Below are 26999 nucleotides of genomic sequence, written 5' to 3'. Positions count from 1 at the left end.
ACATTGTTCAACCGATTCAACCCATTCCAACTTTCAACTCTTCATCTTTTGCCTACCTATTCCACAACTTCCCACTTACCAAAAATTCCATATTTGAAATTCAACCAAATTCTCCAACAGTTTGTTTTTCTACTCTAATTTCTACATTGTTCAACCGATTCAACCCATTCCAACTTTCAACTCTTCATCTTTTGCCTACCTATTCCACAACTTCCGACTTACCAAAAATTCCAAATTTGGAATTCAACCAAATTCTCAAAAATTTTGTTTTTCTACTCTAATTTCTCCATTTTTTAACCGATTCAAGTCATTCCAACTTTCAACTGTTCATGTTTTGCCTACCTATTCCACAACTTCCCGTTTACCAAAAATTTGAAATTCAACCAAATTCTCCAAAATTTCGTTTTTCTAATCTAATTTCTACATTGTTCAACCGATTCAACCCATTCCAACTTTCAACTCTTCATCTTTTGCCTACCTATTCCACAACTTCCCACTTACCAAAAATTCCATATTTGAAATTCAACCAAATTCTCCAACATTTTGTTTTTCTACTCTAATTTCTACATTGTTCAACCGATTCAACCCATTCCAACTTTCAACTCTTCACCTTTTGCCTACCTATTCCACAACTTCCGACTTACCAAAAATTCCAAATTTGAAATTCAACCAAAATCTCCAAAATTTCGTTTTTCTACTGTAATTTCTACATTGTTCAACCGATTCAACCCATTCCAACTTTCAACTCTTCATCTTTTGCCTACCTATTCCACAACTTCCCACTTACCAAAAATTAAAAATTTGAAATTCAACCAAATTCTCAAACATTTTGTTTTTCTACTCTAATCTTTACATTGTGCAACCGATTCAATCCATTCCAACTTTCAACTTTTCATCTTTTGCTTACCTATTTCACAACTTCCCACTTACCAAAAATTCCAAATTTGAAATTCAACCAAATTCTGCAAAATTTCGTTTTTTGACTCTAATTTGTACATTTTTCAACCGATTCAACCCATTCCAACTTTCAACTCTTCATCTTTTGCCTACGTATTACACAACTTCCCACTTACCAAAAATCCCAAATTTGAAATTCAACCAAATTCTCCAAAATTTCGTTTTTCTACTCTCATTTCTACATTTCTCTACCGATTCAACCCATTCCAACTTTCAACTCTTCATCTTTTGCTTCCCTATTCCACAACTTCCCCTTACAAAAAATTCCAAATTTTGAAATTTGAAATTCAACCAAATTCTCCAAAAATGTGTTTTTCTACTCTAATTTTCACATTGTTCAACCGATTCAACTCATTCCAACTTTCAACTCTTCATCTTTTTCCTACCTATTCCCCAAATTTCCACTTGCCATAAATTCCAAATTTTAAGATTTTAAACTCAACCAAATTCTCCAAAATTCTGAAATTCCACCAAATTCTCCAAAATTCCGTTTTTCACCTCTATTTTCTACATTTCTCAAGTAATTCAACTCGTTTCAGCATAATTCGCCAGCATTCCCCAAGAAGTGATTCAAAGTCTTCGCCTTCACACGCAATTTCTCCAGAAATTGCATTTTCTAGTTATTGTGTGAAGGCGATGGCCTTCACACATATGTTATTCTACACCATTCTCTATTATTATTATTATTGTGTGAAGGCGATGGCCTTCACACATATGTTATTCTACACCATTCTCTATTATTATTGTGTGAAGGCGATGGCCTTCACACATATGTTATTCTACACCATTCTCTATTATTATTATTATTATTGTGTGAAGGCGATGGCCTTCACACATATGTTATTCTACACCATTCTCTATTATTGTGTGAAGGCGATGGCCTTCACACATATGTTATTCTACACCATTCTCTATTATTATTATTATTATTATTCTTCTATTTTATTCTCCACACTTTTTTGTCCCGCTTCTTCTTCCACATAGTTCATCCGATTCACTCCGTTCCACTTTTGATGTATTCCAAATATTCACGAGATGAGCGCTTCCATTTTTCTCGTTCCGAAAATTTTCCGATTTCGCAAAATTCGCGAATTTACGACAAATTTTTCCCCATTCATTCTCAATGGCAGATTCGACATTTCACATTTACGTCATTCCCCTTTTAAATTCACCTCATTCAGCACATTCAAACCACATTCGGAATGATTCTCGACATTCCCAAAATTCCCAAATTCAAAAATTTCACGTTTTCACGTTAAAAATTCCGACAAAATTTCACGAAATTTCGTTTTTCACCTCTAATTTCTACATTTTTCGACCGATTCAACCCGTTCCAACTTCCAACTGTTCATCTTTTGCCTACCTATTCCACAACTTCCCACTTACAAAAAAATTCCAAATTTTCAAATTTGAAATTCAACCAATTTTTTCGTAATTTCGTTTTTCTACTCTAATTTCTACATTTTTCAACCGATTCAACCCATTCCAACTTTCAACTGTTCATCTTTTGCCTACCTATTCCACACCTTCCCACTTACCAAAATTTCCAAATTTTCAATTTTGAAATACAACCAAATTCTACAAAATTTGGTTTTTCTACTCTAATTTCTACATTTTTCAACCGATTCAACCCATTCCAACTTTATTCACTTTGGTCACCTCATCCTTACCATATTCACCCCCTTCACCCCCACTTCCACTATGCTTACAAAATTCAACCCTTGACCCCCACTTCCAGTGTGGCGGCCATCTTGGATTGACCCTGAAGTGCTCCCAATGAACCTAGAATGAACCGGAAGTGGCCCAAATCAAACCGGAAGTGACCTTAGGTAAACAGGAAGTGACCTCAGGTAAACCGGAAGTGACCCCAAATCAAACCGGAAGTGACCTTTTTAAACCGGAAGTGACCTTTTTAAACCGGAAGTGACCCCAAATAAACCGGAAGTGACCTCAGCTGGACCGGAAGTGCCTCTAATCAGACCGGAAGTGACCCAAATGGACCGGAAGTGACCCAAATCAACCCGGAAGTGAACTTATTTCAACATTAACTGCCATAAATAGCTACATTAGGCGCTAACTTTTGCATTTTTTGTCCGATTGAACCCGTTTCAACATTTTAACCCCAAAAGTGAACCTCCTGAAGCTGTTTTTTTACGTTTTGTTCCAAATTTCAAAATATTTTGGCGCAATTGCTTTTTCTTTTAATTCCCATTCATTCTCTATGGGGATTCAACATTTGCTCTCACTTCTACATTTTTTAACCGATTCAACCCGTTCCAACATTCAACTGTTCATCCTTTGCCTGCCTATTCCACAACTTTCCACTTACCAAAAATTCCAAAAATCAAATTTGAAATTCAACCATATTCTCAAAAATTTAGTATTACACTTCTATTTTCCACATTTCTCAAGAAATTCAACTCATTTCAACATCATTCGGCATCATTCCCCAAGAAGTGATTCAAAGTCTTCGCCTTCACACGCAATTTCTCCAGAAATTGCATTTTCTAGTTATTATTATTATTCTTCTATTTTATTCCCGCCACTTTTTTGTCCCGCTTCTTCTTCCACATAATTCATCCGATTCACTCCGTTCCTCTTTTGACGTATTCCAAATATTCACGAGATGAGGGCTTCCATTTTTCTCGTTCCGAAAATTTTCCGATTTCGCAAAATTCGCGAATTTACGACAAATTTTTCCCCATTCATTCTCAATGGCAGATTCGACATTTCACATTTACGTCATTCCCCTTTTAAATTCACCTCATTCAGCACATTCAAACCACATTCGGAATGATTCTCGACATTCCCAAAATTCTCAAATTCAAAAATTTCACGTTTTCACGTTAAAAATTCCGACAAAATTTCACGAAATTTCGTTTTTCACCTCTAATTTCTACATTTTTCGACCGATTCAACCCGTTCCAACTTCCAACTGTTCATCTTTTGCCTACCTATTCCACAACTTCCCACTTACAAAAAAATTCCAAATTTTCAAATTTGAAATTCAACCAAATTCTTCGTAATTTCGTTTTTCTACTCTAATTTCTACATTTTTCGACCGATTCAACCCATTCCAACTTTCAACTGTTCATCTTTTGCCTGCCTATTCCACAACTTCTCACCTATCAAAAATTCCAAAATTTCAAATTTGAAATTCAACCAAATTCTCCAAAATTTCGTTTTTCTACTCTAACTTCTACGTTTTTCAACCGATTCAACCCATTCCAACTTTCAACTGTTCATCTTTTGCCTACCTATTCCACACCTTCCCACTTACCAAAATTTCCAAATTTTCAATTTTGAAATTCAACCAAATTCTACAAAATTTGGTTTTTCTACTCTAATTTCTACATTTTTCAACCGATTCAACCCATTCCAACTTTATTCACTTTGGTCACCTCATCCTTACCATATTCACCCCCTTCACCCCCACTTCCACTATGCTTACAAAATTCAACCCTTGACCCCCACTTCCAGTGTGGCGGCCATCTTGGATTGACCCTGAAGTGCTCCCAATGAACCTAGAATGAACCGGAAGTGGCCCAAATCGAACCGGAAGTGACCTTAGGTAAACAGGAAGTGACCTCAGGTAAACCGGAAGTGACCCCTAATCAAACCGGAAGTGACCTTTTTAAACCGGAAGTGACCTTTTTAAACCGGAAGTAACCCCAAATAAACCGGAAGTGACCTCAGCTGGACCGGAAGTGACCCAAATCAAACCGGAAGTGACCCAAATAGACCGGAAGTGACCCAAATCAACCCGGAAGTGAACTTATTTCAACATTAACTGCCATAAATAGCTACATTAGGCGCTAACTTTTGCATTTTTTGTCCGATTGAACCCGTTTCAACATTTTAACCCCAAAAGTGAACCTCCTGAAGCTGTTTTTTTACGTTTTGTTCCAAATTTCAAAATATTTTGGCGCAATTGCTTTTTCTTTTAATTCCCATTCATTCTCTATGGGGATTCAACATTTGCTCTCACTTCTACATTTTTTAACCGATTCAACCCGTTCCAACATTCAACTGTTCATCCTTTGCCTGCCTATTCCACAACTTTCCACTTACCAAAAATTCCAAAAATCAAATTTGAAATTCAACCATATTCTCAAAAATTTAGTATTACACTTCTATTTTCCACATTTCTCAAGAAATTCAACTCATTTCAACATCATTCGGCATCATTCCCCAAGAAGTGATTCAAAGTCTTCGCCTTCACACGCAATTTCTCCAGAAATTGCATTTTCTAGTTATTATTATTATTCTTCTATTTTATTCCCGCCACTTTTTTGTCCCGCTTCTTCTTCCACATAATTCATCCGATTCACTCCGTTCCACTTTTGACGTATTCCAAATATTCACGAGATGGGCGCTTCCATTTTTCTCGTTCCGAAAATTTTCCGATTTCGCAAAATTCGCGAATTTACGACAAATTTTTCCCCATTCATTCTCAATGGCAGATTCGACATTTCACATTTACGTCATTCCCCTTTTAAATTCACCTCATTCAGCACATTCAAACCACATTCGGAATGATTCTCGACATTCCCAAAATTCCCAAATTCAAAAATTTCACGTTTTCTCGTTAAAAATTCCGACAAAATTTCACGAAATTTCGTTTTTCACCTCTAATTTCTACATTTTTCGACCGATTCAACCCGTTCCAACTTCCAACTGTTCATCTTTTGCCTACCTATTCCACAACTTCCCACTTACAAAAAAATTCCAAATTTTCAAATTTGAAATTCAACCAAATTCTTCGTAATTTCGTTTTTCTACTCTAACTTCTACATTTTTCAACCGATTCAACCCATTCCAACTTTCAACTGTTCATCTTTTGCCTGCCTATTCCACAACTTCTCACCTACCAAAAATTCCAAAATTTCAAATTTGAAATTCAACCAAATTCTCCACAATTTCGTTTTTCTACTCTAACTTCTACGTTTTTCAACCGATTCAACCCATTCCAACTTTCAACTGTTCATCTTTTGCCTACCTATTCCACACCTTCCCACTTACCAAAATTTCCAAATTTTCAATTTTGAAATTCAACCAAATTCTACAAAATTTGGTTTTTCTACTCTAATTTCTACATTTTTCAACCGATTCAACCCATTCCAACTTTATTCACTTTGCTCACCTCATCCTTACCATATTCACCACCTTCACCCCCACTTCCACTATGCTTACAAAATTCAACCCTTGACCCCCACTTCCAGTGTGGCGGCCATCTTGGATTGACCCTGAAGTGCTCCCAATTAACCTAGAATGAACCGGAAGTGCCCCAAATCGAACCGGAAGTGACCTTAGGTAAACAGGAAGTGACCTCAGGTAAACCGGAAGTGACCCCAAATCAAACCGGAAGTGACCTTTTTAAACCGGAAGTGACCTTTTTAAACCGGAAGTGACCCCAAATTAACCGGAAGTGACCTCAGCTAGACCGGAAGTGCCTCTAGTCAAACCGGAAGTGACCCAAATAGACCGGAAGTGACCCAAATCAAACCGGAAGTGACCCCAAATGAACCGGAAGTGACCTCAAGTAAACCGGAAGTGACCCCAAATCAAACCGGAAGTGACCTTTTTAAACCGGAAGTGACCCCAAATAAACCGGAAGTGACCTCGGCTAGACCGGAAGTGCCTCTACTCAAACCGGAAGTGACCCAAATAGACCGGAAGTGACCCAAATCACCCCGGAAGTGACCTTATTTCAACATTAACTGCCCTAAATAGCTACATTAGTCGCTAACTTTTGCATTTTTTGTCCGATTAAACCCGTTTCAACATTTTAAAGGGAAAAGGGAACCTCCTTAAGCCGTTTTTTGTCCTTTTGTTCCAAATTTCAAAATATTTTGGCGCAATTGCTTTTTCTTTTAATTCCCAGTCATTCTCTATGGGGATTCAAGATTTGCTCTAACTTCTACATTTTTTAACCGTTTCAACCCGTTCCAACTTTCAACTGTTCATCTTTTGCCTACCTATTCCACAACCTCCTACTTACCAAAAATTCCAAAATTCAAATTTGAAATTCAACCACATTCTCCAAAATTTAGTATTACACTTCTATTTTCCACATTTCTCAAGAAATTCAACTCATTTCAACATCATTCCCCAAGAAGTGATTCAAAGTCTTCGCCTTCACACGCAATTTCTCCAGAAATTGCATTTTCTAGTTATTATTATTATTCTTCTATTTTATTCTCCACACTTTTTTGTCCCGCTTCTTCTTCCACATAGTTCATCCGATTCACTCCGTTCCACTTTTGATGTATTCCAAATATTCACGAGATGAGCGCTTCCATTTTTCTCGTTCCGAAAATTTTCCGATTTCGCAAAATTCGCGAATTTACGACAAATTTTTCCCCATTCATTCTCAATGGCAGATTCGACATTTCACATTTACGTCATTCCCCTTTTAAATTCACCTCATTCAGCACATTCAAACCACATTCGGAATGATTCTCGACATTCCCAAAATTCCCAAATTCAAAAATTTCACGTTTTCACGTTAAAAATTCCGACAAAATTTCACGAAATTTCGTTTTTCACCTCTAATTTCTACATTTTTCGACCGATTCAACCCGTTCCAACTTCCAACTGTTCATCTTTTGCCTACCTATTCCACAACTTCCCACTTACAAAAAAATTCCAAATTTTCAAATTTGAAATTCAACCAAATTTTTCGTAATTTCGTTTTTCTACTCTAATTTCTACATTTTTCAACCGATTCAACCCATTCCAACTTTCAACTGTTCATCTTTTGCCTACCTATTCCACACCTTCCCACTTACCAAAATTTCCAAATTTTCAATTTTGAAATACAACCAAATTCTACAAAATTTGGTTTTTCTACTCTAATTTCTACATTTTTCAACCGATTCAACCCATTCCAACTTTATTCACTTTGGTCACCTCATCCTTACCATATTCACCCCCTTCACCCCCACTTCCACTATGCTTACAAAATTCAACCCTTGACCCCCACTTCCAGTGTGGCGGCCATCTTGGATTGACCCTGAAGTGCTCCCAATGAACCTAGAATGAACCGGAAGTGGCCCAAATCAAACCGGAAGTGACCTTAGGTAAACAGGAAGTGACCTCAGGTAAACCGGAAGTGACCCCAAATCAAACCGGAAGTGACCTTTTTAAACCGGAAGTGACCTTTTTAAACCGGAAGTGACCCCAAATAAACCGGAAGTGACCTCAGCTGGACCGGAAGTGCCTCTAATCAGACCGGAAGTGACCCAAATGGACCGGAAGTGACCCAAATCAACCCGGAAGTGAACTTATTTCAACATTAACTGCCATAAATAGCTACATTAGGCGCTAACTTTTGCATTTTTTGTCCGATTGAACCCGTTTCAACATTTTAACCCCAAAAGTGAACCTCCTGAAGCTGTTTTTTTACGTTTTGTTCCAAATTTCAAAATATTTTGGCGCAATTGCTTTTTCTTTTAATTCCCATTCATTCTCTATGGGGATTCAACATTTGCTCTCACTTCTACATTTTTTAACCGATTCAACCCGTTCCAACATTCAACTGTTCATCCTTTGCCTGCCTATTCCACAACTTTCCACTTACCAAAAATTCCAAAAATCAAATTTGAAATTCAACCATATTCTCAAAAATTTAGTATTACACTTCTATTTTCCACATTTCTCAAGAAATTCAACTCATTTCAACATCATTCGGCATCATTCCCCAAGAAGTGATTCAAAGTCTTCGCCTTCACACGCAATTTCTCCAGAAATTGCATTTTCTAGTTATTATTATTATTATATTTTATTCTCCACACTTTTTTGTCCCGCTTCTTCTTCCACATAATTCATCCGATTCACTCCGTTCCACTTTTGACGTATTCCAAATATTCACGAGATGAGCGCTTCCATTTTTCTCGTTCCGAAAATTTTCCGATTTCGCAAAATTCGCGAATTTACGACAAATTTTTCCCCATTCATTCTCAATGGCAGATTCGACATTTCACATTTACGTCATTCCCCTTTTAAATTCACCTCATTCAGCACATTCAAACCACATTCGGAATGATTCTCGACATTCCCAAAATTCCCAAATTCAAAAATTTCACGTTTTCACGTTAAAAATTCCGACAAAATTTCACGAAATTTCGTTTTTCACCTCTAGTTTCTACATTTTTCAACCGATTCAACCCATTCCAATTTTCAACTGTTCATCTTTTGCCTGCCTATTCCACAACTTCTCACCTACCAAAAATTCCAAAATTTCAAATTTGAAATTCAACCAAATTCTCCAAAATTTCGTTTTTCTACTCTAACTTCTACGTTTTTCAACCGATTCAACCCATTCCAACTTTCAACTGTTCATCTTTTGCCTACCTATTCCACACCTTCCCACTTACCAAAATTTCCAAATTTTCAATTTTGAAATTCAACCAAATTCTACAAAATTTGGTTTTTCTACTCTAATTTCTACATTTTTCAACCGATTCAACCCATTCCAACTTTATTCACTTTGGTCACCTCATCCTTACCATATTCACCCCCTTCACCCCCACTTCCACTATGCTTACACAATTCAACCCTTGACCCCCACTCCCAGTGTGGCGGCCATCTTGGATTGACCCTGAAGTGCTCCCAATGACCCTAGAATGAACCGGAAGTGCCCCGAATCGAACCGGAAGTGACCTTAGGTAAACAGGAAGTGACCTTAGGTAAACCGTAAGTGACCCCAAATCAAACCGGAAGTGACCTTTTTAAACCGGAAGTGACCTTTTTAAACCGGAAGTGACCCCAAATAAACCGGAAGTGACCTCAGCTGGACCGGAAGTGCCTCTAATCAGACCGGAAGTGACCCAAATAGACCGGAAGTGACCCAAATCAACCCGGAAGTGAAATTATTTCAACATTAACTGTCATAAATAGCTACATTAGGCGCTAACTTTTGCATTTTTTGTCCGATTGAACCCGTTTCAACATTTTAACCCCAAAAGTGAACCTCCTGAAGCTGTTTTTTTACGTTTTGTTCCAAATTTCAAAATATTTTGGCGCAATTGCTTTTTCTTTTAATTCCCATTCATTCTCTATGGGGATTCAACATTTGCTCTCACTTCTACATTTTTTAACCGATTCAACCCGTTCCAACATTCAACTGTTCATCCTTTGCCTGCCTATTCCACAACTTTCCACTTACCAAAAATTCCAAAAATCAAATTTGAAATTCAACCATATTCTCAAAAATTTAGTATTACACTTCTATTTTCCACATTTCTCAAGAAATTCAACTCATTTCAACATCATTCGGCATCATTCCCCAAGAAGTGATTCAAAGTCTTCGCCTTCACACGCAATTTCTCCAGAAATTGCATTTTCTAGTTATTATTATTCTTCTATTTTATTCTCCACACTTTTTTGTCCCGCTTCTTCTTCCACATAATTCATCCGATTCACTCCGTTCCACTTTTCACGTATTCCAAATATTCACGAGATGAGCGCTTCCATTTTTCTCGTTCCGAAAATTTTCCGATTTCGCAAAATTCGCGAATTTACGACAAATTTTTCCCCATTCATTCTCAATGGCAGATTCTACATTTCACATTTACGTCATTCCCCGTTTAAATTCACCTCATTCAGCACATTCAATCCACATTCGGAATGATTCTCGACATTCCCAAAATTCCCAAATTCAAAAATTTCACGTTTTCACGTTAAAAATTCCGACAAAATTTCACGAAATTTCGTTTTTCACCTCTAGTTTCTACATTTTTCAACCGATTCAACCCATTCCAATTTTCAACTGTTCATCTTTTGCCTGCCTATTCCACAACTTCTCACCTACCAAAAATTCCAAAATTTCAAATTTGAAATTCAACCAAATTCTCCAAAATTTCGTTTTTCTACTCTAACTTCTACGTTTTTCAACCGATTCAACCCATTCCAACTTTCAACTGTTCATCTTTTGCCTACCTATTCCACACCTTCCCACTTACCAAAATTTCCAAATTTTCAATTTTGGAATTCAACCAAATTCTACAAAATTTGGTTTTTCTACTCTAATTTCTACATTTTTCAACCGATTCAACCCATTCCAACTTTATTCACTTTGGTCACCTCATCCTTACCATATTCACCCCCTTCACCCCCACTTCCACTATGCTTGCACAATTCAACCCTTGACCCCCACTTCCAGTGTGGCGGCCATCTTGGATTAACCCTGAAGTGCTCCCAATGACCCTAGAATGAACCGGAAGTGCCCCAAATCGAACCGGAAGTGACCTTAGGTAAACAGGAAGTGACCTTAGGTAAACCGGAAGTGACCCCGAATCAAACCGGAAGTGACCTTTTTAAACCGGAAGTGCCCTTTTTAAACCGGAAGTGACCCCAAATAAACCGGAAGTGACCTCAGCTAGACCGGAAGTGCCTCTAATCAAACCGGAAGTGACCCAAATAGACCGGAAGTGACCCAAATCAACCCGGAAGTGAACTTATTTCAACATTAACTGCCCTAAATAGCTACATTAGGCGCTAACATTTGCTTTTTTTGTCCGATTGAACCCGTTTCAACATTTTAACCCCAAAAGTGAACCTCCTGAAGCTGTTTTTTTACGTTTTGTTCCAAATTTCAAAATATTTTGGCGCCATTGCTTTTTATTTTAATTCCCATTCATTCTCTATGGGGATTCAACATTTGCTCTCACTTCTACATTTTTTAACCGATTCAACCCGTTCCAACATTCAACTGTTCATCCTTTGCCTGCCTATTCCACAACTTTCCACTTACCAAATATTCTCTACAATTTCGTTTTTCTACTCTTTTTTCCACATTTTTCAACCGATTCAACCCATTCCAACTTTATTCACTTTGTTTACCTTATGCTTACCATATTCACCTCCTTCACCCACACTTCCAGTGTGGCGGCCATCTTGGATTGACCCGGAAGTGCCCCCAATGAACCCAGAATATACCGGAAGTGCCCCATATCAAACCGCAAGTGACCTTAGGTAAACAGGAAGTAACCTTAGGTAAACCGGAAGTGACCCCAAATCAAACCGGAAGTGACCTTTTTGAACCGGAAGTGACCTTTTTAAACCGGAAGTGACCCCAAATAAACCGGAAGTGACCTCGGCTAGACCGGAAGTGCCTCTACTCAAACCGGAAGTGACCCAAATAGACCGGAAGTGACCCAAATCACCCCGGAAGTGACCTTATTTCAACATTAACTGCCCTAAATAGCTACATTAGTCGCTAACTTTTGCATTTTTTGTCCGATTGAACCCATTTCAACATTTTAACTCCAAAAGTGAACCTCCTGAAGCTATTTATTTTCGTTTTGTTCCAAATTTCAAAATATTTTGGCGCAATTGCTTTTTCTTTTAATTCCCATTCATTCTCTATGGAGATTCAACATTTGCTCTCACGTCTACATTTTTTAACCGATTCAACCCGTTCCAACATTCAACTGTTCATCTTTTGCCTACCTATTCCACAACCTCCCACTTACCACAAATTCCAAACTTCAAATTTGAAATTCAACCAAATTCTCCAAAATTTAGTATTACACTTCTATTTTCCACATTTCTCAAGAAATTCAACTCATTTCAACATCATTCGCCATCATTCCCCAAGAAGTGATTCAAAGTCTTCGCCTTCACACGCAATTTCTCCAGAAATTGCATTTTCTAGTTATTGTGTGAAGGCGATGGCCTTCACACATATGTTATTCTACACCATTCTCTATTATTATTATTATTATTATTATTATTATATTTTATTCTCCACACTTTTTTGTCCCGCTTCTTCTTCCACATAGTTCATCCGATTCACTCCGTTCCACTTTTGACGTGTTCCAAATATTCACGAGATGAGCGCTTCCATTTTTCTCGTTCCGAAAATTTTCCGATTTCGCAAAATTCGCGAACTTACGACAAATTTTTCCCCATTCATTCTTAATGGCAGATTCGACATTTCACATTTACATCATTCCACTTTTTTCTACATTCTTCAACCGATTCAACTCATTCCAACTTTCAACTGTTCATCTTTTGCCTACCTATTCCACAACTTCCCACTTACCAAAAATTCCAAATTTGAAATTCAACCAAATTCTCCAAAATTTCGTTTTTCCACTCTAACTTTTACATTTTTCAACCGATTCAACCCATTCCAACTTTCAACTGTTCATCTTTTTCTAACTATTCCACAACTTCCAACTTATGAAAAATTCCAAATTTTCAAATTTGGAATTCAACCAAATTCTCAAAAATCTTGTTTTTCTACTCTAATTTCTACATTTTTCAACCGATTCAACTCATTCCAACTTTCAACTGTTCATGTTTTGCCTACCTATTCCACAACTTCCCGTTTACCAAAAATTCCAAATTTGAAATTCAACCAAATCTTTCTAAATTTCGTTTTTCTACTCTAATTTCTACATTGTTCAACCGATTCAACTCATTCCAACTTTCAACTGTTCATCTTTTGCCTATCTATTCCACAACTTCCCACTTACCAAAAATTCCATATTTGAAATTCAACCAAATTCTCCAACATTTTGTTTTTCTACTCTAATTTCTACATTGTTCAACCGATTCAACCCATTCCAACTTTCAACTCTTCATCTTTTGCCTACCTATTCCACAACTTCCGACTTACCAAAAATTCCTAATTTGAAATTCAACCAAAATCTCCAAAATTTCGTTTTTCTACTCTAATTTCTACATTGTTCAACCGATTCAACCCGTTCCAACTTTCAACTCTTCATCTTTTGCCTACCTATTCCACAACTTCCCACTTACCAAAAATTCAAAATTTGAAATTCAACCAAATTCTCAAACATTTTGTTTTTCTTCTCTAATCTTTACATTGTGCAACCGATTCAATCCATTCCAACTTTCAACTTTTCATCTTTTGCTTACCTATTTCACAACTTCCCACTTACCAAAAATTCCAAATTTGGAATTCAACCAAATTCTCAAAAATTTTGTTTTTCTACTCTAATTTCTACATTTTTTAACCGATTCATCTCATTCCAACTTTCAACTGTTCATGTTTTGCCTACCTATTCCACAACCTCCCGTTTACCAAAAATTCCAAATTTGAAATTCAACCAAATTCTCCAAAATTTCGTTTTTCTAATCTAATTTCTACATTGTTCAACCGATTCAACCCATTCCAACTTTCAACTCTTCATCTTTTGCCTACCTATTCCACAACTTCCCACTTACCAAAAATTCCATATTTGAAATTCAACCAAATTCTCCAACATTTTGTTTTTCTACTCTAATTTCTACATTGTTCAACCGATTCAACCCATTCTAACTTTCAACTTTTCATCTTTTGCCTACCTATTCCACAACTTCCGACTTACCAAAAATTCCAAATTTGAAATTCAACCAAATTCTCAAAAATTTTGTTTTTCTACTGTAATTTCTACATTGTTCAACCGATTCAACCCATTCCAACTTTCAACTCTTCATCTTTTGCCTACCTATTCCACAACTTCCCACTTACCAAAAATTAAAAATTTGAAATTCAACCAAATTCTCAAACATTTTGTTTTTCTACTCTAATCTTTACATTGTGCAACCGATTCAATCCATTCCAACTTTCAACTTTTCATCTTTTGCTTACCTATTTCACAACTTCCCACTTACCAAAAATTCCAAATTTGAAATTCAACCAAATTCTGCAAAATGTCGTTTTTCGACTCTAATTTGTACATTTTTCAACCGATTCAACCCATTCCAACTTTCAACTCTTCATCTTTTGCCTACGTATTACACAACTTCCCACTTACCAAAAATCCCAAATTTGAAATTCAGCCAAATTCTCCAAAATTTCGTTTTTCTACTCTCATTTCTACATTTCTCTACCGATTCAACCCATTCCAACTTTCAACTCTTCATCTTTTGCTTACCTATTCCACAACTTCCCCTTACAAAAAATTCCAAATTTTGAAATTTGAAATTCAACCAAATTCTCCAAAAATGTGTTTTTCTACTCTAATTTTCACATTGTTCAACCGATTCAACCCATTCCAACTTTCAACTCTTCATCTTTTTCCTACCTATTCCCTAAATTTCCACTTGCCATAAATTCTACATTTTAAGATTTTAAACAAACAAATTCTCCAAAATTCTGAAATTCCACCAAATTCTCCAAAATTCCGTTTTTCACCTCTATTTTCTACATTTCTCAAGTAATTCAACTCGTTTCAGCATAATTCGCCAGGATTCCCCAAGAAGTGATTCAAAGTCTTCGCCTTCACACGCAATTTCTCCAGAAATTGCATTTTCTAGTTATTATTATTCTTCTATTTTATTCTCCACACTTTTTTGTCCCGCTTCTTCTTCCACATAGTTCATCCGATTCACTCCGTTCCACTTTTGACGTGTTCCAAATATTCACGAGATGAGCGCTTCCATTTTACTCGTTCCGAAAATTTTCCGATTTCGCAAAATTCGCGAACTTACGACAAATTTTTCCCCATTCATTCTTAGTGGCAGATTCGACATTTCACATTTACATCATTCCACTTTTTTCTACATTGTTCAACCGATTCAACTCATTCCAACTTTCAACTGTTCATCTTTTGCCTACCTATTCCACAACTTCCCACTTACCAAAAATTCCAAATTTGAAATTCAACCAAATTCTCCAAAATTTCGTTTTTCCACTCTAACTTTTACGTTTTTCAACCGATTCGACCCATTCCAACTTTCAACTATTCATCTTTTTCTAACTATTCCACAACTTCCAACTTATGAAAAATTCCAAATTTTCAAATTTGGAATTCAACCAAATTCTCAAAAATTTTGTTTTTCTACTCTAATTTCTACATTTTTCAACCGATTCAACTCATTCCAACTTTCAACTGTTCATGTTTTGCCTACCTATTCCACAACTTCCCACTTACCAAAAATTCCATATTTGAAATTCAACCAAATTCTCCAACATTTTGTTTTTCTACTCTAATTTCTACATTTTTTAACCGATTCAACTCATTCCAACTTTCAACTGTTCATGTTTTGCCTACCTATTCCACAACTTCCCGTTTACCAAAAATTCCAAATTTGAAATTCAACCAAATTCTCCAAAATTTCGTTTTTCTAATCTAATTTCTACATTGTTCAACCGATTCAACCCATTCCAACTTTCAACTCTTCATCTTTTGCCTACATATTCCACAACTTCCCACTTACCAAAAATTCCATATTTGAAATTCAACCAAATTCTCCAACATTTTGTTTTTCTACTCTAATTTCTACATTGTTCAACCGATTCAACCCATTCCAACTTTCAACTCTTCATCTTTTGCCTACCTATTCCACAACTTCCGACTTACCAAAAATTCCAAATTTGGAATTCAACCAAATTCTCAAAAATTTTGTTTTTCTACTCTAATTTCTACATTTTTTAACCGATTCAACTCATTCCAACTTTCAACTGTTCATGTTTTGCCTACCTATTCCACAACTTCCCGTTTACCAAAAATTCCAAATTTGAAATTCAACCAAATTCTCCAAAATTTCGTTTTTCTAATCTAATTTCTACATTGTTCAACCGATTCAACCCATTCCAACTTTCAACTCTTCATCTTTTGCCTACCTATTCCACAACTTCCCACTTACCAAAAATTCCATATTTGAAATTCAACCAAATTCTCCAACATTTTTTTTTTCTACTCTAATTTCTACATTGTTCAACCGATTCAACCCATTCCAACTTTCAACTCTTCATCTTTGGCCTACCTATTCCACAACTTCCGACTTACCAAAAATTCCAAATTTGAAATTCAACCAAAATCTCCAAAATTTCGTTTTTCTACTGTAATTTCTACATTGTTCAACCGATTCAACCCATTCCAACTTTCAACTCTTCATCTTTTGCCTACCTATTCCACAATTTCCCACTTACCAAAAATTAAAAATTAAAAATTTGAAATTCAACCAAATTCTCAAACATTTTGTTTTTCTACTCTAATCTTTACATTGTGCAACCGATTCAATCCATTCCAACTTTCAACTTTTCATCTTTTGCTTACCTATTTCACAACTTCCCACTTACCAAAAATTCCAAATTTGAAATTCAACCAAATTCTGCAAAATTTCGTTTTTCGACTCTAATTTGTACATTTTTCAACCGATTCAACCCATTCCAACTTTCAACTCTTCATCTTTTGCCTACGTATTACACAACTTCCCACTTACCAAAAATCCCAAATTTGAAATTCAACCAAATTCTCCAAAATTTCGTTTTTCTACTCTCATTTCTACATTTCTCTACCGATTCAACCCATTCCAACTTTCAACTCTTCATCTTTTGCTTACCTATTCCACAACTTCCCCTTACAAAAAATTCCAAATTTTGAAATTCAACCAAATTCTCCAAAAATGTGTTTTTCTACTCTAATTTTCACATTGTTCAACCGATTCAACTCATTCCAACTTTCAACTCTTCATCTTTTTCCTACCTATTCCCCAAATTTCCACTTGCCATAAATTCCACATTTTAAGATTTTAAACTCAACCAAATTCTCCAAAATTCTGAAATTCCACCAAATTCTCCAAAATTCCGTTTTTCACCTCTATTTTCTACATTTCTCAAGTAATTCAACTCGTTTCAGCATAATTCGCCAGCATTCGCCAAGAAGTGATTCAAAGTCTTCGCCTTCACACGCAATTTCTTCAGAAATTGCATTTTCTAGTTGTGTGAAGGCGATGGCCTTCACACATATGTTATTCTACACCATTCTCTATTATTGTGTGAAGGCGATGGCCTTCACACATATGTTATTCTACACCATTCTCTATTATTGTGTGAAGGCGATGGCCTTCACACATATGTTATTCTACACCATTCTCTATTATTATTATTATTATTATTATTATTATTCTATTTTATTCTCCACACTTTTTTGTCCCGCTTCTTCTTCCACATAATTCATCCGATTCACTCCGTTCCACTTTTGACGTATTCCAAATATTCACGAGATGAGCGCTTCCATTTTTCTCGTTCCGAAAATTTTCCGATTTCGCAAAATTCGCGAACTTACGACAAATTTTTCCCCATTCATTCTCAATGGCAGATTCTACATTTCACATTTACGTCATTCCCCGTTTAAATTCACCTCATTCAGCACATTCAATCCACATTCGGAATGATTCTCGACATTCCCAAAATTCCCAAATTCAAAAATTTCACGTTTTCACGTTAAAAATTCCGACAAAATTTCACGAAATTTCGTTTTTCACCTCTAGTTTCTACATTTTTCAACCGATTCAACCCATTCCAATTTTCAACTGTTCATCTTTTGCCTGCCTATTCCACAACTTCTCACCTACCAAAAATTCCAAAATTTCAAATTTGAAATTCAACCAAATTCTCCAAAATTTCGTTTTTCTACTCTAACTTCTACGTTTTTCAACCGATTCAACCCATTCCAACTTTCAACTGTTCATCTTTTGCCTACCTATTCCACACCTTCCCACTTACCAAAATTTCCAAATTTTCAATTTTGGAATTCAACCAAATTCTACAAAATGTGGTTTTTCTACTCTAATTTCTACATTTTTCAACCGATTCAACCCATTCCAACTTTATTCACTTTGGTCACCTCATCCTTACCATATTCACCCCCTTCACCCCCACTTCCACTATGCTTACACAATTCAACCCTTGACCCCCACTTCCAGTGTGGCGGCCATCTTGGATTGACCCTGAAGTGCTCCCAATGACCCTAGAATGAACCGGAAGTGCCCCAAATCGAACCGGAAGTGACCTTAGGTAAACAGGAAGTGACCTTAGGTAAACCGGAAGTGACCCCAAATCAAACCGGAAGTGACCTTTTTAAACCGGAAGTGACCTTTTTAAACCGGAAGTGACCCCAAATAAACCGGAAGTGACCTCAGCTAGACCGGAAGTGCCTCTATTCAAACCGGAAGTGACCCAAATAGACCGGAAGTGACCCAAATCAACCCGGAAGTGAACTTATTTCAACATTAACTGCCCTAAATAGCTACATTAGGCGCTAACAGTTGCTTTTTTTGTCCGATTGAACCCGTTTCAACATTTTAACCCCAAAAGTGAACCTCCTGAAGCTGTTTTTTTACGTTTTGTTCCAAATTTCAAAATATTTCGGCGCAATTGCTTTTTCTTTTAATTCCCATTCATTCTCTATGGGGATTCAACATTTGCTCTCACTTCTACATTTTTTAACCGATTCAACCCGTTCCAACATTCAACTGTTCATCCTTTGCCTGCCTATTCCACAACTTTCCACTTACCAAAAATTCTCTACAATTTCGTTTTTCTACTCTTTTTTCCACATTTTTCAACCGATTCAACCCATTCCAACTTTATTCACTTTGTTTATCTTATGCTTACCATATTCACCTCCTTCACCCACACTTCCAGTGTGGCGGCCATCTTGGATTGACCCGGAAGTGCCCCCAATGAACCCAGAATGTACCGGAAGTGCCCCATATCAAACCGCAAGTGACCTTAGGTAAACAGGAAGTGACCTTAGGTAAACCGGAAGTGATCCCAAATCAAACCGGAAGTGACCTTTTTAAACCGGAAGTGACTTTTTTAAACCGGAAGTGACCCCAAATAAACCGGAAGTGACCTCGGCTAGACCGGAAGTGCCTCTACTCAAACCGGAAGTGACCCAAATAGACCGGAAGTGACCCTAATCACCCCGGAAGTGACCTTATTTCAACATTAACTGCCCTAAATAGCTACATTAGTCGCTAACTTTTGCATTTTTTTGTCCGATTGAACCCATTTCAACATTTTAACTCCAAAAGTGAACCTCCTGAAGCTATTTATTTTCGTTTTGTTCCAAATTTCAAAATATTTTGGCGCAATTGCTTTTTCTTTTAATTCCCATTCATTGTCTATGGAGATTCAACATTTGCTCTCACTCTCATTTTTTAACCGATTCAACCCGTTCCAACATTCAACTGTTCATCTTTTGCCTACCTATTCCACAACCTCCCACTTACCACAAATTCCAAACTTCAAATTTGAAATTCAACCAAATTCTCCAAAATTTAGTATTACACTTCTATTTTCCACATTTCTCAAGAAATTCAACTCATTTCAACATCATTCGCCATCATTCCCCAAGAAGTGATTCAAAGTCTTCGCCTTCACACGCAATTTCTCCAGAAATTGCATTTTCTAGTTATTATTATTATTATATTTTATTCTCCACACTTTTTTGTCCCGCTTCTTCTTCCACATAATTCATCCGATTCACTCCGTTCCACTTTTGACGTGTTCCAAATATTCACGAGATGAGCGCTTCCATTTTTCTCGTTCCGAAAATTTTCCGATTTCGCAAAATTCGCGAACTTACGACAAATTTTTCCCCATTCATTCTTAATGGCAGATTCGACATTTCACATTTACATCATTCCACTTTTTTCTACATTGTTCAACCGATTCAACTCATTCCAACTTTCAACTGTTCATCTTTTGCCTACCTATTCCACAACTTCCCACTTACCAAAAATTCCAAATTTTAAATTCAACCAAATTCTCCAAAATTTCGTTTTTCCACTCTAACTTTTACGTTTTTCAACCGATTCAACCCATTCCAACTTTCAACTGTTCATCTTTTTCTAACTATTCCACAACTTCCAACTTATGAAAAATTCCAAATTTTCAAATTTGGAATTCAACCAAATTCTCAAAAATTTTGTTTTTCTACTCTAATTTCTACATTTTTAAACCGATTCAACTCATTCCAACTTTCAACTGTTCATGTTTTGCCTACCTATTCCACAACTTCCCACTTACCAAAAATTCCATATTTGAAATTCAACCAAATTCTCCAACATTTTGTTTTTCTACTCTAATTTCTACAATTTTTAACCGATTCAACTCATTCCAACTTTCAACTGTTCATGTTTTGCCTACCTATTCCACAACTTCCCGTTTACCAAAAATTCCAAATTTGAAATTCAACCAAATTCTCCAAAATTTCGTTTTTCTAATCTAATTTCTACATTGTTCAACCGATTCAACCCATTCCAACTTTCAACTCTTCATCTTTTGCCTACCTATTCCACAACTTCCCACTTACCAAAAATTCCATATTTGAAATTCAATCAAATTCTCCAACATTTTGTTTTTCTACTCTAATTTCTACATTGTTCAACCGATTCAACCCATTCCAACTTTCAACTCTTCAACTTTTGCCTACCTATTCCACAACTTCCGACTTACCAAAAATTCCAAATTTGGATTTCAACCAAATTCTCAAAAATTGTGTTTTTCTACTCTAATTTCTACATTTTTTAACCGATTCAACTCATTCCAACTTTCAACTGTTCATGTTTTGCCTACCTATTCCACAACTTCCCGTTTACCAAAAATTCAAAATTTGAAATTCAACCAAATTCTCCAAAATTTCGTTTTTCTAATCTAATTTCTACATTGTTCAACCGATTCAACCCATTCCAACTTTCAACTGTTCATGTTTTGCCTACCTATTCCACAACTTCCCGTTTACCAAAAATTCCAAATTTGAAATTCAACCAAATTCTCCAAAATTTCGTTTTTCTAATCTAATTTCTACATTGTTCAACCGATTCAACCCATTCCAACTTTCAACTCTTCAACTTTTGCCTACCTATTCCACAACTTCCGACTTACCAAAAATTCCAAATTTGGAATTCAACCAAATTCTCAAAAATTTTGTTTTTCTACTCTAATTTCTACATTTTTTAACCGATTCAACTCATTCCAACTTTCAACTGTTCATGTTTTGCCTACCTATTCCACAACTTCCCGTTTACCAAAAATTCCAAATTTGAAATTCAACCAAATTCTCCAAAATTTCGTTTTTCTAATCTAATTTCTACATTGTTCAACCGATTCAACCCATTCCAACTTTCAACTCTTCATCTTTTGCCTACCTATTCCACAACTTCCCACTTACCAAAAATTCCATATTTGAAATTCAACCAAATTCTCCAACATTTTGTTTTTCTACTCTAATTTCTACATTGTTCAACCGATTCAACCCATTCCAACTTTCAACTCTTCATCTTTGGCCTACCTATTCCACAACTTCCGACTTACCAAAAATTCCAAATTTGAAATTCAACCAAAATCTCCAAAATTTCGTTTTTCTACTGTAATTTCTACATTGTTCAACCGATTCAACCCATTCCAACTTTCAACTCTTCATCTTTTGCCTACCTATTCCACAACTTCCCACTTACCAAAAATTCCAAATTTGAAATTCAACCAAATTCTGCAAGATTTCGTTTTTCGACTCTAATTTGTAGATTTTTCAACCGATTCAACCCATTCCAACTTTCAACTCTTCATCTTTTGCCTACGTATTACACAACTTCCCACTTACCAAAAATCCCAAATTTGAAATTCAACCAAATTCTCCAAAATTTCGTTTTTCTACTCTCATTTCTACATTTCTCTACCGATTCAACCCATTCCAACTTTCAACTCTTCATCTTTTGCTTACCTATTCCACAACTTCCCCTTACAAAAAATTCCAAATTTTGAAATTTGAAATTCAACCAAATTCTCCTAAAATGTGTTTTTCTACTCTAATTTTCACATTGTTCAACCGATTCAACTCATTCCAACTTTCAACTCTTCATCTTTTTCCTACCTATTCCCCAAATTTCCACTTGCCATAAATTCCACATTTTAAGATTTTAAACTCAACCAAATTCTCCAAAATTCTGAAATTCCACCAAATTCTCCAAAATTCCGTTTTTCACCTCTATTTTCTACATTTCTCAAGTAATTCAACTCGTTTCAGCATAATTCGCCAGCATTCGCCAAGAAGTGATTCAAAGTCTTCGCCTTCACACGCAATTTCTCCAGAAATTGCATTTTCTAGTTATTATTATTATTATATTTTATTCTCCACACTTTTTTGTCCCGCTTCTTCTTCCACATAATTCATCCGATTCACTCCGTTCCACTTTTGACGTGTTCCAAATATTCACGAGATGAGCGCTTCCATTTTTCTCGTTCCGAAAATTTTCCGATTTCGCAAAATTCGCGAACTTACGACAAATTTTTCCCCATTCATTCTTAATGGCAGATTCGACATTTCACATTTACATCATTCCACTTTTTTCTACATTTTTCAACCGATTCAACTCATTCCAACTTTCAACTGTTCATCTTTTGCCTACCTATTCCACAACTTCCCACTTACCAAAAATTCCAAATTTGAAATTCAACCAAATTCTCCAAAATTTCGTTTTTCCACTCTAACTTTTACGTTTTTCAACCGATTCAACCCATTCCAACTTTCAACTGTTCATCTTTTTCTAACTATTCCACAACTTCCAACTTATGAAAAATTCCAAATTTTCAAATTTGGAATTCAACCAAATTCTCAAAAATTTTGTTTTTCTACTCTAATTTCTACATTTTTCAACCGATTCAACTGATTCCAACTTTCAACTGTTCATGTTTTGCCTACCTATTCCACAACTTCCTGTTTACCAAAATTTCCAAATTTGAAATTCAACCAAATCTTTCTAAATTTCGTTTTTCTACTCTAATTTCTACATTGTTTAACCGATTCAACTCATTCCAACTTTCAACTGTTCATCTTTTGCCTATCTATTCCACAACTTCCCACTTACCAAAAATTCCATATTTGAAATTCAACCAAATTCTCCAACATTTTGTTTTTCTACTCTAATTTCTACATTGTTCAACCGATTCAACCCATTCCAACTTTCAACTCTTCATCTTTTGCCTACCTATTCCACAACTTCCGACTTACCAAAAATTCCAAATTTGAAATTCAACCAAAATCTCCAAAATTTCGTTTTTCTACTCTAATTTCTACATTGTTCAACCGATTCAACCCGTTCCAACTTTCAACTCTTCATCTTTTGCCTACCTATTCCACAACTTCCCACTTACCAAAAATTCAAAATTTGAAATTCAACCAAATTCTCAAACATTTTTTCTTCTCTAATCTTTACATTGTGAAACCGATTCAATCCATTCCAACTTTCAACTTTTCATCTTTTGCTTACCTATTTCACAACTTCCCACTTACAAAAAATTCAAAATTTGGAATTCAACCAAATTCTCCAAAATTTCGTTTTTCTACTCTAACTTCTACGTTTTTCAACCGATTCAACCCATTCCAACTTTCAACTGTTCATCTTTTGCCTACCTATTCCACACCTTCCCACTTACCAAAATTTCCAAATTTTCAATTTTGAAATTCAACCAAATTCTACAAAATTTGGTTTTTCTACTCTAATTTCTACATTTTTCAACCGATTCAACCCATTCCAACTTTATTCACTTTGGTCACCTCATCCTTACCATATTCACCCCCTTCACCCCCACTTCCACTATGCTTACACAATTCAACCCTTGACCCCCACTTCCAGTGTGGCGGCCATCTTGGATTGACCCTGAAGTGCTCCCAATGACCCTAGAATGAACCGGAAGTGCCCCAAATCGAACCGGAAGTGACCTTAGGTAAACAGGAAGTGACCTTAGGTAAACCGGAAGTGACCCCAAATCAAACCAGAAGTGACCTTTTTAAACCGGAAGTGACCTTTCTAAACCGGAAGTGACCCCAAATAAACCGGAAGTGACCTCAGCTAGACCGGAAGTGCCTCTACTCAAACCGGAAGTGACCCAAATAGACCGGAAGTGACCCAAATCAACCCGGAAGTGAACTTATTTCAACATTAACTGCCCTAAATAGCTACATTAGTCGCTAACTTTTGCATTTTTCTTCCGATTGAACCCGTTTCAACATTTTAACCCCAAAAGTGAACCTCCTGAAGCCGTTTTTTGTCCTTTTGTTCCAAATTTCAATATATTTTGGCGCAATTGCTTTTTCTTTTAATTCCCATTCATTCTCTATGGGGATTCAACATTTGCTCTAACTTCTACATTTTTTAACCGTTTCAACCCGTTCCAACTTTCAACTGTTCATCTTTTGCCTACCTATTCCACAACCTCCCACTTACCAAAAATTCCAAAATTCCAAATTGAAATTCAACCAAATTCTCCAAAATTTAGTTTTACACTTCTATTTTCCACATTTCTCAAGAAATTCAACTAATTTCAACATCATTCGGCATCATTCCCCAAGAAGTGAAACAAAGTCTTCGCCTTCACACGCAATTTCTCCAGAAATTGCATTTTCTAGTTATTATTATTATTATTATATTTTATTCTCCACACTTTTTTGTCCCGCTTCTTCTTCCACATAGTTCATCCGATTCACTCCGTTCCACTTTTGACGTGTTCCAAATATTCACGAGATGAGCGCTTCCATTTTTCTCGTTCCGAAAATTTTCCGATTTCGCAAAATTCGCGAACTTACGACAAATTTTTCCCCATTCATTCTTAATGGCAGATTCGACATTTCACATTTACATCATTCCACTTTTTTCTACATTGTTCAACCGATTCAACTCATTCCAACTTTCAACTGTTCATCTTTTGCCTACCTATTCCACAACTTCCCACTTACCAAAAATTCCAAATTTGAAATTCAACCAAATTCTCCAAAATTTCGTTTTTCCACTCTAACTTTTACGTTTTTCAACCGATTCAACCCATTCCAACTTTCAACTGTTCATCTTTTTCTAACTATTCCACAACCTCCAACTTATGAAAAATTCCAAATTTTCAAATTTGGAATTCAACCAAATTCTCAAAAATTTTGTTTTTCTACTCTAATTTCTACATTTTTCAACCGATTCAACTCATTCCAACTTTCAACTGTTCATGTTTTGCCTACCTATTCCACAACTTCCCACTTACCAAAAATTCCATATTTGAAATTCAACCAAATTCTCCAACATTTTGTTTTTCTACTCTAATTTCTACATTTTTTAACCGATTCAACTCATTCCAACTTTCAACTGTTCATGTTTTGCCTACCTATTCCACAACTTCCCGTTTACCAAAAATTCCAAATTTGAAATTCAACCAAATTCTCCAAAATTTCGTTTTTCTAATCTAATTTCTACATTGTTCAACCGATTCAACCCATTCCAACTTTCAACTCTTCATCTTTTGCCTACCTATTCCACAACTTCCCACTTACCAAAAATTCCATATTTGAAATTCAACCAAATTCTCCAACATTTTGTTTTTCTACTCTAATTTCTACATTGTTCAACCGATTCAACCCATTCCAACTTTCAACTCTTCATCTTTTGCCTACCTATTCCACAACTTCCGACTTACCAAAAATTCCAAATTTGGAATTCAACCAAATTCTCAAAAATTTTGTTTTTCTACTCTAATTTCTACATTTTTTAACCGATTCAACTCATTCCAACTTTCAACTGTTCATGTTTTGCCTACCTATTCCACAACTTCCCGTTTACCAAAAATTCCAAATTTGAAATTCAACCAAATTCTCCAAAATTTCGTTTTTCTAATCTAATTTCTACATTGTTCAACCGATTCAACCCATTCCAACTTTCAACTCTTCATCTTTTGCCTACCTATTCCACAACTTCCCACTTACCAAAAATTCCATATTTGAAATTCAACCAAATTCTCCAACATTTTGTTTTTCTACTCTAATTTCTACATTGTTCAACCGATTCAACCCATTCCAACTTTCAACTCTTCATCTTTGGCCTACCTATTCCACAACTTCCGACTTACCAAAAATTCCAAATTTGAAATTCAACCAAAATCTCCAAAATTTCGTTTTTCTACTGTAATTTCTACATTGTTCAACCGATTCAACCCATTCCAACTTTCAACTCTTCATCTTTTGCCTACCTATTCCACAATTTCCCACTTACCAAAAATTAAAAATTAAAAATTTGAAATTCAACCAAATTCTCAAACATTTTGTTTTTCTACTCTAATCTTTACATTGTGCAACCGATTCAATCCATTCCAACTTTCAACTTTTCATCTTTTGCTTACCTATTTCACAACTTCCCACTTACCAAAAATTCCAAATTTGAAATTCAACCAAATTCTGCAAAATGTCGTTTTTCGACTCTAATTTGTACATTTTTCAACCGATTCAACCCATTCCAACTTTCAACTCTTCATCTTT

The 26999-nt window shown here is 35.8% G+C and overlaps 1 long non-coding RNA gene across 1 annotated transcript in view; it reads right to left on the bottom strand.

Annotated features, from left to right (window-relative positions):
- Positions 1–24531, bottom strand: part of LOC137840614 (uncharacterized) — a 63333-nt gene extending 38802 nt beyond the window's left edge. Inside the window, exon 1 of the long non-coding RNA XR_011087382.1 lies at positions 985–24531. This is a non-coding gene — a long non-coding RNA (uncharacterized lncRNA). The remainder of the gene's footprint in view (positions 1–984) is intronic.
- Between the last annotated feature and the right edge of the window lie 2468 nt (positions 24532–26999).

The sequence above is a fragment of the Syngnathus scovelli genome, chromosome 9 (genome assembly GCF_024217435.2).
Source record: "Syngnathus scovelli strain Florida chromosome 9, RoL_Ssco_1.2, whole genome shotgun sequence".
Lineage (NCBI taxonomy): Eukaryota > Metazoa > Chordata > Actinopteri > Syngnathiformes > Syngnathidae > Syngnathus > Syngnathus scovelli.
The sequence above is the reverse complement of the archived record's forward strand: the minus strand, read 5'-3'. Positions and strand labels throughout refer to the sequence as shown.